The sequence below is a fragment of the Entelurus aequoreus genome, linkage group LG12, assembly GCF_033978785.1.
Source record: "Entelurus aequoreus isolate RoL-2023_Sb linkage group LG12, RoL_Eaeq_v1.1, whole genome shotgun sequence".
Taxonomy (NCBI): Eukaryota; Metazoa; Chordata; class Actinopteri; order Syngnathiformes; family Syngnathidae; genus Entelurus; species Entelurus aequoreus.
The window spans coordinates 4,397,416-4,409,915 of NC_084742.1; positions in this window are offsets into that span (position 1 = coordinate 4,397,416).

Consider the following 12,500-nt stretch of genomic DNA (forward strand, 5'->3'; position numbering starts at 1 on the left):
ATAATGTTGAAAAACATATTTAAAAAGGTCATAAATGCAGCACCCCCGCGACTCCGAACGGGACAAGCGGTAGAAAATAGACGGATGGATGTCCGGAACCAATTAATAGCGATAATCGAGAGACAACTGTATATTCAAAGAACCTTTTTAAGAGCTAAAAACAAACACATAATAGTGCAAGCAACATGGGCAACATTAGATTTTAGTTCGATAGGATAGGACAGAGGTCGGCAACCCAAAATGTTGAAAGAGCCATATTGGACCAAAAATACAAAAACAAATCTGTCTGTGTCTTGAGATATAAATTTAATTAAGAGGACTTAAAGGAAACTAAATTAGCTCAAATATAGCTACAAATGAGGCATAATGATGCAATATGTACATATCGCTAGCCTAAATAGCATGTTAGCATCGATTAGCTTGCAGTCATGCAGTGACCAAATATGTCTGATTAGCACTCCACACAAGTCAATAACATCAACAAAACTCACCTTTGTGCACTCACGCACAACGTTAAAAGTGTGGTGGACAAAATGAGACAGAAAAAGAAGTGGCATAAAACACGTCTAGAAAGTCGGAGAAAGTTATACATGTAAACAAACTATACGGTGAGTTCAAGGACCGCCAAAATTAGTGGGACAAAACGGCGCTCGCCAAATACTCGAATCAGTGAAGCATGTTTAATATAAACAGTGTGATTTATAACAATTAGGGAGGTTTGTGTCATGTTTGTCCTCCTACAGAAACCATACTAAAACAAAAAAATAGATTTTTTTTCCCCTCATCTTTTTCCATTCTTCATACATTTTTGAAAAAATCTCCAGAGAGCCACTAGGGCGGCGCTAAAGAGCCGCAGAGCCGCGGGTTGCCGACCCCTGGGATAGGACTTTATTGTCATTGCATAAGTACAACAAAACTATGTTTTCAGCACAAACCCGTTGAAGATTAGACAAACAGTGTACAGGGTTACAGAACAGGAACGCTGATGGGTCGCCAAAGGCACCCCGTAAAAGATGGGAAAAAGGTAAAGCGCTGGGGAAGAAGATGAGTAAAAAAATACAATCTAGACTGGGCTCCTAAGGGGGCCTAGTCTGGAGTGGAAACAAATATAATATAATAATATAAGCATATTATATTAATTATATAATTCATCTTTGAGAACCTATAAGGATTTGATCCGATTCAGAATCGATTCTCAATTCAAACCGATTTGAGCTATTTTCCATCCATTTCTACCGCTTGTCCCATTTTAACATTTGTTATTACAGGTTACGGGTTAGGAATTCTCCTGGTATGTCACACATGGGACGGCGTGGCGAAGTTGGTAGAGTGGCCGTGCCAGCAATCGGAGGGTTGCTGGTTACTGGGGTTCAATTCCCACCTTCTACCATCCTAGTCACGTCCGTTGTGTCCTTAGGCAAGACACTTCACCCTTGCTCCTGATGGCTGCTGGTTATAGCGCCTTGCATGGCAGCTCCTGCCATCAGTGTGTGTGAATGGGTGAATGTGGAAAGTGTCAAAAGCGCTTTGAGTACCTTGAAGGTAGAAAAGCGCCATACAAGTATAACCCATTTATCATTTATGCTGTTAGCATGCTAACATTAATGTGTTAGCATGCTAACTTTTTAAGTAATCCAAAGAGGTTCATTAGGTTTTCAAAAATGTGCGCGATTTTGTTATTCTTACAGCCAGACCTAGCTGTGTCTATTTCCGTACCTGACAGTTTCGGCCACAACGGTGGCCTTTCAGGCTATGGGTGAGGGCGGACCTACGTCACTTCCACCTACCAATCCCCTAGCAACCGGGAATTGGTTGAAAACAAAGCAGCTCACAGCGAACACAGCATTGACAGAAAAAGCATTTAACGAGCGTTGTGGCTTGGAAGTCGGCGTTAAATCCTTCATTTACGCATTTTTACTTATTCGCATATCGTGTGAAAAAACGAAAATGTATTATTTGCGTCAGACTCGTCTCAGTGAACTTTAAAGCTTCTCAGGCTTAGCTTAGCTTGCTAGTTAGCTTAGCCTGCGTGCTACTAAGAAAGAGACGCAGAAGTTAACAACAAGATCAAGTGTTAGTGTATAAAATATTGAGATATTTGAGGGCTACATGTATTGTTTAAGTACAACTGTTCTTCGCCAGGTGTTCTTTGGCCCCCCCTGGCTTACGTTTTCCCGGTGGTGTCCATCTTAACGCTGCCTTTGGTATCCTCTCGTTGTCCGGTTTTCGAAAATAGCTAGCTAGGCTATAGAGCAGGGGTCACCAACCTTTTTGAAACTAAAGCTACTTCTTGGGTAGTGATTAATGCGAAGGGCTACCAGTTTGATACACACTTCAATAAATTGCCAGAAATAGCCAATTTGCTCAATTTACCTTTAACTCTATGTTATTATTAATAATTAATGATATGTACACTTAATTGAACGGTTTAAAAGAGGAGAAAACACAAACAAAATGACAATCAAATTTTGAAACATAGTTTATCTTCAATTTCGACTCTTTAAAATTCAAAATTCAACCGAAAAAAAAGAGAAAAACTTAAAAGAATTTATGGAACATCATTAGTAATTTTTCCTGATTAAGACAATTTTAGAATTTTGATTAAATAGGTTAAAATCCAATCTACACTTTGTTAGAATATATAACAAATTGGACCAAGCTATATTTCTAACAAAGACAAATCATTATTTCTTCTAGATTTTCCAGAACAAAAATTTTAAAAAGAAATTCAAAAGACTTTGAAATAAGATTTAAATTTGATTCTACAGATTTTCTAGATTTGCCAGAATAATTTTTTTGAATTTTAATCATAATAAGTTTGAAGAAATATTTCACAAATATTCTTCGTCGAAAAAACAGAAGCTAAAATGAAGAATTAAATTAAAATTTATTTATTATTCTTTACAATAAAAAAAATACATTTACTTGAACATTGATTTAAATTGTCAGGAAAGAAGAGGAAGGAATTTAAAAGGTAAAAAGGTATATGTGTTTAAAAATCCTAAAATCATTTTTAAGGTTGTATTTTTTCTCTAAAATTGTCTTTCTGAAAGTTATAAGAAGCAAAGTAAAACAACTTAATGAATTTATTTAAACAGGTGAAGACCAAGTCTTTAAAATATTTTCTTGGATTTTCAAATTCTATTTGAGTTTTGTCTCTCTTAGAATTAAAAATGTCGGGCAAAGCGAGACCAGCTTGCTAGTAAATAAATACAATATAACAAATAGAGGCAGCTCACTGGTAAGTGCTGCTATTTGAGCTATTTTTAGAACAGGCCGGCGGGCTACTCATCTGGTCCTTACGGGCTACCTGGTGCCCGCGGGCACCGCGTTGGTGACCCCTGCTATAGACTATATAGTATTAACCGCATGTTATTTTTGTACAACAACAACTTCAGCTGTCGAACGTTATAAGGTACACATTCAACAAGTACAACATTAGCACGGACGGTATAGCCAAGTTGTGGTTAAGAAGGTGGATTTTTGTTCCTTATATTTACCAGAAACGAAGTGATCCGAACACACGACCCGGGACTTTGGGGGACTCCAGTGAGAACCGTCCTGGTTTTCCCGGTGTAAAGCTGCGAGCCATTTGTCTCGTCTCTGTGGGCTTTTATCGCGCTTTGGCAGAACAAAATACAACCTTTGTTTTCCCTGTTTCCAGTTGTGGTTAGCACAACCAAAAACAACACAGTTTTTCGGCATTTTGGAGGCAGAATGACGGGTTTAACCAGCGTAGGTCGACAGGTTAAAGAGTAATGGCGACGGTTTGTTTTCAACGCCAGTCTGGTTGCTATGGCTCGAAGAACCCGTATGTAGCTCAGTTGCCCGGATGTCGGCCCTCACCCATAAGAATAACACAATCGCAGAATGCTCACTTTTTAAAGCTCATTTTGCAACCGTTGACCCCAGAGTCATATAACTTGGTATGTGACACATGCTAACTGTTAGCATTGTAACATGCTAATATTAGCACATTAACTTATTTTACACTTTGTTTCTCTAATTCCACAGCCATATACCTTAGAGCAGTGGTTCTTAACCTGGGTTCGATGGAACCCTAGGGGTTCGGTGAGTCGGGCTCAGGGGTTCGGCGGCGGTCAAGACACACCCGACTCGTCGTGTAAGTAAAAACTTCTCCCTATCGGCGTATTACGGATACGGCAACAGCAGAAGTCAGACTGATTTGCAGGTGTGTAATTTGTTGTGAGTTTATGCACTGTGTTGGTTTTGTTCTTTGAACAAGGTGATGTTCATGCACGCTTCATTTTGTGCACCAGTAATAAAACACGGTAACACTTTAGTATGGGGAACATATTCACCATTAATTAGTTGCTTATTAACATGCAAATTAGTAACATATTGGTTCTTAACTAGTCATTATTAAGTACTTATTAATGCCTTATTCGGCATGGTCTTATTATAACCCTAACCCTCTAACCCTGGCCCTAACCCTAACCAAATAACTCTAAATTAAGTCTTTGTTACTTACAATATGTTCCCCATACTAAAGTGTTACCAAAAACATATACCGTATTTCCTTGATTTGCCGCCGGGAATATAGTATTCGCCTGCCTAGAATTACAGCCGGGTCAAACTCGTTTCGCAAAATAATTAGCGCATGCTTGACACTTCCGCAGGGTCAAATATGAGTCATTAAATGACTCCCGCCTCCTGGTGGTAGAGGGCGCTAGTGATCCTTCTTGCAACTACCAGTACTGCAGAAGACCGGTGCTGCAGAAGAAGACAACAAGCAGCAAGCGTGAGCAGCGATCGTTTGCTTGCACTTTTACCATGGAGGATTACATATCTAAAACAAAACCGTTTTCTAAACTGGACTTTCAATCGAAGCAGGAGGTAATAATTAAAGGAAGATCTCCAGAGACTTTTAAAACTGAAGAAAGATAAGGAAGACTGCCTTTGATCAGAAGCAGCTGTACATGGACATCATTTATAAGTAAAGGTAAGAGCATAATAACGTTTTTTTTTTTATTAAATGTGCTTTTCATGATAAAGTAAGCGCCGGAGTGAGAAGAGGTTTTAAAATAATTACCGCATGCTTGCCCATCCCGCATGCTTTTGGTAAGCGCAGGAGTGAGAAGAGGTTTTAAATTAATTATTCAAGGAAATACGGTAACTTTTTCTTGAATTTGAAAAAAAACAAACATTTTATTTTTCACTAAAGAAGGGTTGGGTGAATGCGCATATGAAACTGGTGGGGTTCGGTACCTCCAACAAGGTTAAGAACCACTGCTCTAAGGCTTAGTCTTATAACTTGACACATATGCTAACTGTTAGCATGCTAACCTTTTCAGCTCATTTTGCAACCGTTTATCCCAGAGTCCTAACTTGGTATGGGACACATGCTAAGCCAATGTCTCATATTAGCACGCTAATGTTTTACGCTAGCTCTTTAGCTCATTTTGAACGATTACACCTCAAACTCACGGATTTGGATACTTGGCGCCATCTTAAAAGTACGCCATCTTCCACCGCCCAGAGGTTTAGGGCACGATAGGAAGCCCACCAACATTTCTGCGGGAACTTTCTTGTTTGTTATCATAATTGTAATAGAACTTTTTCCAAAGCAGGTTACAGGTTAGAACAGGGGTCCCCAAACTACGGCCCGGTTTGGTACTTTAACTTGATTATTTCTTGTTTGGGGACCCTGGGTTAGAACATCTCCTGGTTGCATGGAGGTGGCCTAAAAACACATTTTTTAAATTGAAATATATATATTTTTAAAATCAATTTGACAAAAAAATAAAAGAATGTAGGTTTGTTTGAGGTTTGTTGTTCCAATGTAAAGTGCAAAACAAATCAAATATATCATTATTATTAATACGTAGCGGACAATTGATATGTTGACCACCTCGGCACACGTCTTGCCAAGGGAAAGCCTCTTAGGGTGACACGAGCAGATGTTGGTGCAGAATTGTAAAAAAAAAAAAAAAAGAGACAGAAAGGTCAGTGTTTTGCTTGGGATAAATAAAGGCAGGCAGTCAGTCGAGGTTTGGATGAGGTCACCGTGGTCGTGACGGACATCAGCAGCTGCCTGTCCGCACGTACTGTACGTACTGTACATCACGCAAGAAACATCCCAAAGCCAGCAACGTTTTGTACATCTTTATTGGAGATTACAGATTATTGCTCATCATCTACCACGTTGTTGCAATATTTTCATTAGACAACTTAAAACATGTCGGAGGATTTACAACAATAAATACAGGAGATGATTTTTTTGTGTCATCCTAATTTCAAATGGACATATGGCATGTATGATTGATACTGTATGTACATCCATCAACCATGCTGGTGGCATCCCCATCTTGCAATAACATTAAACAAAAGTATATCCCACACTCAAGGCTGGGATCCTGAGGCAGCTGTTCAAGAAGTACACGCACACACGCACACACACACACACACACACACACACACACACACACACACACACACACACACACACACACACACACACACACACACACACACACACACACACACACACACACACACACACACACACACACACACACACACAAACTCCAGAACAGGGGGGTCTAAACTGTTCCACCGAGGGCCACTTTGACATATTTTGTACATAAAAGAAATCCCATCAAAATCAATATATGGTGTCAAACTCAAGGCCTGGGGCCACAACATTTTATTTGGCCCCCGAAAGCCTGGAAATAAAATGTGTCAATAAAGTACTCGATCTTTTCTTACTAAATGTATTTGTTTTTTCCATTTTGACAGAAACAAATACATGTATCTAATAATGCAACAAATGTTTTATCATACAAATCAAAACTTGTTTTTTGTCAAAATAGAAATGAATACTTTGCTTGCAGCAAACACTAAAAATGACAATATATTTTACAGTAAAATTGTATGTGTTTTTATTTACAGCATTTTACTGTAAATGAAAAAAAGTTAATGTTTTTGACAATAAAATTCTGGCAAATAAGATGCCTTTTTTTTTTACTTAAAAACTCCAGTACCGTTTTGCTATTTACAGTAAAATCTAAAGTCTTTACAGTGAAAACTGGCAGTTCAGTTGGCGTTTTTTTTTAAAGTTTTTTTTTTACAGTAATAAAAAAAATTGTCAGTCTTTTATTGTGAAAAACAGCGGTACTCTTTGTGAAATGTAATGTAATTTTTACAGCATTTTGATTTGAAAAATGGAAACAACTGTTTTTGACAATACAATTCTGGCAACTGAGCTGCCAGTTTCTTACTGTAAAAAAACTGTAGTATCATTTTCCAATTTACAGAAATATGTATGTAATCTAATAATGCAACAAATGTTTTATCGTACAAATCAAACATTTTTTTTGTCAAAATAGAAATAAGTACTTTGCTTGCAGCAAACACTAAAAATGACAATATATTTGACAGTAAAAGTGTTTTTTTTATTTTATTTTATAGCATTTTACTGTAAATGGAAAAAAGAGTAACAATGTTTTTTGACTGAGATGCTATTTTTTTACTTAAAAACTGGTACCGTTTTGCTATTTACAGTAAAATCTAAAGTCTTTACAGTGAAAACTGGCAGTTCAGTTGGCAGGTTTTTTTTGGTTTTTTTTTTTACAGTAATAAAAAAAATTGTCAGTCTTTTATTGTGAAAAACAGCGGTACTCTTTGTGAAATGTAATGTAATTTTTACAGCATTTTGATTTGAAAAATGGAAACAACTGCTTTTGACGATACAATTCTGGCAACTGAGCTGCCAGTTTCTTACTGTAAAAAAACTGTAGTATCATTTTCCAATTTACAGAAATATCTATGTAATCTAATAATGCAACAAATGTTTTATCGTACAAATCAAACATTTTTTTGGTCAAAATAGAAATAAGTACTTTGCTTGCAGCAAACACTAAAAATGACAATATATTTGACAGTAAAAGTGTTTATTTTATTTTATTTGATAGCATTTTACTGTAAATGGAAAAAAGAGTAACAATGTTTTTTGACTGAGATGCTAATTTTTTACTTAAAAACTCCAGTACCGTTTTGCTATTTACAGTAAAATCTAAAGTCTTTACAGTGAAAACTGGCAGTTCAGTTGGCGTTTTTTTTTTTGTTTTTTTTTTTTACAGTAATAAAACAAATTGTCAGTCTTTTATTGTGAAAAACAGCGGTACTGTTTGTGAAATGTAATGTAATTTTTACAGCATTTTGATTTGAAAAATGGAAACAACTGGTTTTGACAATACAATTCTGGCAACTGAGCTGCCAGTTTCTTACTGTAAAAAAACTGTAGTATCATTTTCCAATTTACAGAAATATGTATGTAATCTAATAATGCAACATATGTTTTATCATACAAATGAAAAACATTTTTTTGGTCAAAATAGAAATAAATACTAAAAATGACAATATATTTTACAGTAAAAGTGTTTTTTTATTTTATTTTATAGCATTTTACTGTAAATTAAAAAAAGTTAATGTTTTTGACAATAAAATTCTGGCAAATAAGATGCCTTTATTTTTTACTTAAAAACTGGTACCGTTTTGCTATTTACAGTAAAATCTAAAGTCTTTACAGTGAAAAGTGGCAGTTCAGTTGGCGTTTTTTTTTTTACAGTAATAAAAAAAATTGTTAGTCTTTTATTGTGAATAACAGCGGTACTGTTTGGTAAATGTAATGTAATTTTTACAGCATTTTGATTTGAAAAATGGAAACAACTGTTTTTGACAATACAATTCTGGCAACTGAGCTGCCAGTTTCTTACTGTAAAAAAACTAGTATCATTTTCCAATTTACAGAAATATGTATGTAATCTAATAATGCAACAAATGTATTATCATACAAATGAAAAACTTTTTTTTGGTCAAAATAGAAATAAATACTAAAAATGACAATATATTTTACAGTAAAAGTGTTTTTTATTTTATAGCATTGAACTGTAAATGAAAAAAAGTTTATGTTTTTGACAATAAAATTCTGGCAAATAAGATGCCTTTTTTTTTACTTAAAAACTGGTACCGTTTTGCTATTTACAGTAAAATCTAAAGTCTTTACAGTGAAAACTGGCAGTTCAGTTGGCGTTTTTTTTTTTTACAGTAATAAAAAAAATTGTCAGTCTTTTATTGTGAAAAACAGCGGTACTGTTTGTGAAATGTAATGTAATTATTACAGCATTTTGATTTGAAAAATGGAAACAACTGTTTTTGACAATACAATTCTGGCAACTGAGCTGCCAGTTTCTTACTGTAAAAAAACTGTAGTATCATTTTCCAATTTACAGGAATATCTATGTAATCTAATAATGCAACAAATGTTTTATCGTACAAATCAAACATTTTTTTGGTCAAAATCAAAATAAATACTTTGCTTGCAGCAAACACTAAAAATGACAATATATTTGACAGTAAAAGTGTTTTTTTTATTTTATTTTATAGCATTTTACTGTAAATGGAAAAAAGAGTAACAATGTTTTTTGACTGAGATGCTATTTTTTTTACTTAAAAACTCCAGTACCGTTTTGCTATTTACAGTAAAATCTAAAGTCTTTACAGTAAAAACTGGCAGTTCAGTTGGCGTTTTTTTTTTTTTTTCACAGTAATAAAAAAAATTGTCGGTCTTTTATTGTGAAAAACAGCGGTACTGTTTGTGAAATGTAATGTAATTTTTACAGCATTTTGATTTGAAAAATGGAAACAACTGTTTTTGACAATACAATTCTGGCAACTGAGCTGCCAGTTTCTTACTGTAAAAAAAACTGTAGTATAATTTTCCAATTTACAGAAATATGTATGTAATCTAATAATGCAACAAATGTTTTATCGTACAAATCAAACATTTTTTTGGTCAAAATAGAAATAAGTACTTTGCTTGCAGCAAACACTAAAAATGACAATATATTTGACAGTAAAAGTGTTTTTTTAATTTTATTTTATAGCATTTTACTGTAAATGGAAAAAAGAGTAACAATGTTTTTTGACTGAGATGCTATTTTTTTACTTAAAAACTCCAGTACCGTTTTGCTATTTACAGTAAAATCTAAAGTCTTTACAGTGAAAACTGGCAGTTCAGTTGGCGTTTTTTTTTTTACAGTAATAAAAAAAATTGTCAGTCTTTTATTGTGAAAAACAGCGGTACTGTTTGTGAAATGTAATGTAATTTTTAATGGAAACAACTGTTTTTGACAATACAATTCTGGCAACTGAGCTGCCAGTTTCTTACTGTAAAAAAACTGTAGTATAATTTTCCAATTTACAGAAATATGTATGTAATCTAATAATGCAACAAATGTTTTATCGTACAAATCAAACATTTTTTGGTCAAAATACAAATAAATACTTTGCTTGCAGCAAACACTAAAAATGACAATATATTTGACAGTAAAAGTGTTTATTTTATTTTATTTTATAGCATTTTACTGAAAAAAGAGTAACAATGTTTTTTGACTTAGATGCTATTTTTTTACTTAAAAACTCCAGTACCGTTTTGCTATTTACAGTAAAATCTAAAGTCTTTACAGTGAAAACTGGCAGTTCAGTTGGCGGTTTTTTTTTTGTTTTTTTTTACAGTAATAAAAAAATTGTCAGTCTTTTATTGTGAAAAACTGTTTGTGAAATATAATGTGATTTTTACAGCATTTTGATTTGAAAAATGGAAAAAAATGTTTTTTGACGATAAGATTCTGGCAACTGAGCTGTCAGTTTCTTACTGTAAAAAAAACTGTAAAACTATTTTGCCATTTACAGTAATATGTAAAATGTACAGATGTTTTTACGGTAAAAACTGGCAGTTCAGTTGGCAGAATTTTACCACAGAAAGCCGTTTACTATTTACAGTAACAAAAAATACCTTAAAATTTGCAAACTGAGATGACAGTTTATTACTTTAAAAACACAGCAGTACTGTTTTTCCATTTACAGTACAATGCTGTAAAAACCACCATGAATTTTACGGTAAAATTCCTGCGACAGACAGATTTTTTTTTCTTTAGTTAATAAATTATTTTTTTTCCATTTTGACAGAAAAAAAATACATGTACTCGCATAGTTTTTAAACGTCAATATTATCTAATAATGCATCAAATGTTATATACATCAAACGTGTTTTTTGTCAAAATAGAAATAAATACTTTGCTTGCAGCATACACTCAATATGACAATATATTTTACAGTAAAATTGTATTTGGTTTTATTTACAGCAGTTTACTGAAAATGGGAAAAAAATATTTGATGATAAAATTCTGGCAACTGAGATGCCATTTTTTTTTAAACTTAAAAACTGTGGTACCGTTTTGCTATATGCAGTAAAAGCTACAGTAGTTTTTACGGTAAAAACGGGCAGTTTAGTTTGCAGAATATTACCGTAAAATATATATATTTTAATTTACAGTAAAAAAAATGTCAGTCTTATTGTGAAAAACAGCAGTAGTGTTTGTGAAATGTGATTTTTACAGCATTTTGATTTGAAAAATGGAAAAAACAGTAACTGTTTGACGATAAAATTGAGCTGCCAGTTTTTTACTGGAAAAAAACTGTACCATTTTACAATTTACAGTAGTATTTAAACTGTACAGTTATTACAGTAAAAACTGGCAGTTCAGTTGGCAGAATTTTACCGTAAAAAGCAGTTTACTATTTACAAATTTTTTTTTTTAAATTGCAAACTGAGATGACAGTTTATTACTTTAAAAACACAGCAGTACTGTTTTTCCATTTACAGTACAATGCTGTAAAAACACCATGAATTTTACGGTAAAATTCCTGCGACTGAGCTGCCAGTTTTCTACCGTAAAATCTACAGATTTGTTTTATTTTCTTACTAAATGTATTAGTTTTTCCCATTTTGACAGACAAAATACATGTACTCCATGAAATCGCATAGTTTTTAAACGTCAATATTATCTAATAATGCAACGAATGTTTGATCATACAAATCCAACTTTTGTCAATAAATAAATACTTTGCTTGCAGCAAACACTTAAAATGACAATATATTTTACAGTAAAATCTACCGTTGTTTTTACGGTAAGAACTGGCAGTTCAGTTGGCGGAATTTTGCTGTAAAAATGCATTTTTTTTATTTACAGTAACAAAAAGATGTAGCAACTGAGCTGACAGTCTTTTATTGTGAAAAACAGCGGTACCGTTTGTGAAATGTAATGTGATTTTTACAGCATTTTGATTTGAAAAATGGAAAAAACTAACAGTTTTTTGACGATAAAATTCTGACAACTGAGCTGCCAGTTTCTTACTGTAAAAAACTGTAGTACCATTTTGCAATTTACAGTAATATGTAAAATGTACAGTTGTTTTTATTTACAGTTTTTACAGTAAAAAAAAAAAGGCATTTCAGTTGGAAGAAATTTACCGTAAAAAAATCACTTTTCTATTTACAATAACAAAAAAAATAGGCAACTGAGCTGACAGTTTTTTTATTGTAAAAAAACAAAACAAAAAACAGCGGTACTGTTTGTGAGATTTCATGTGGTTTTTACAGCATTTTACTTTGAAAAACGGAAAAACCAGTAACT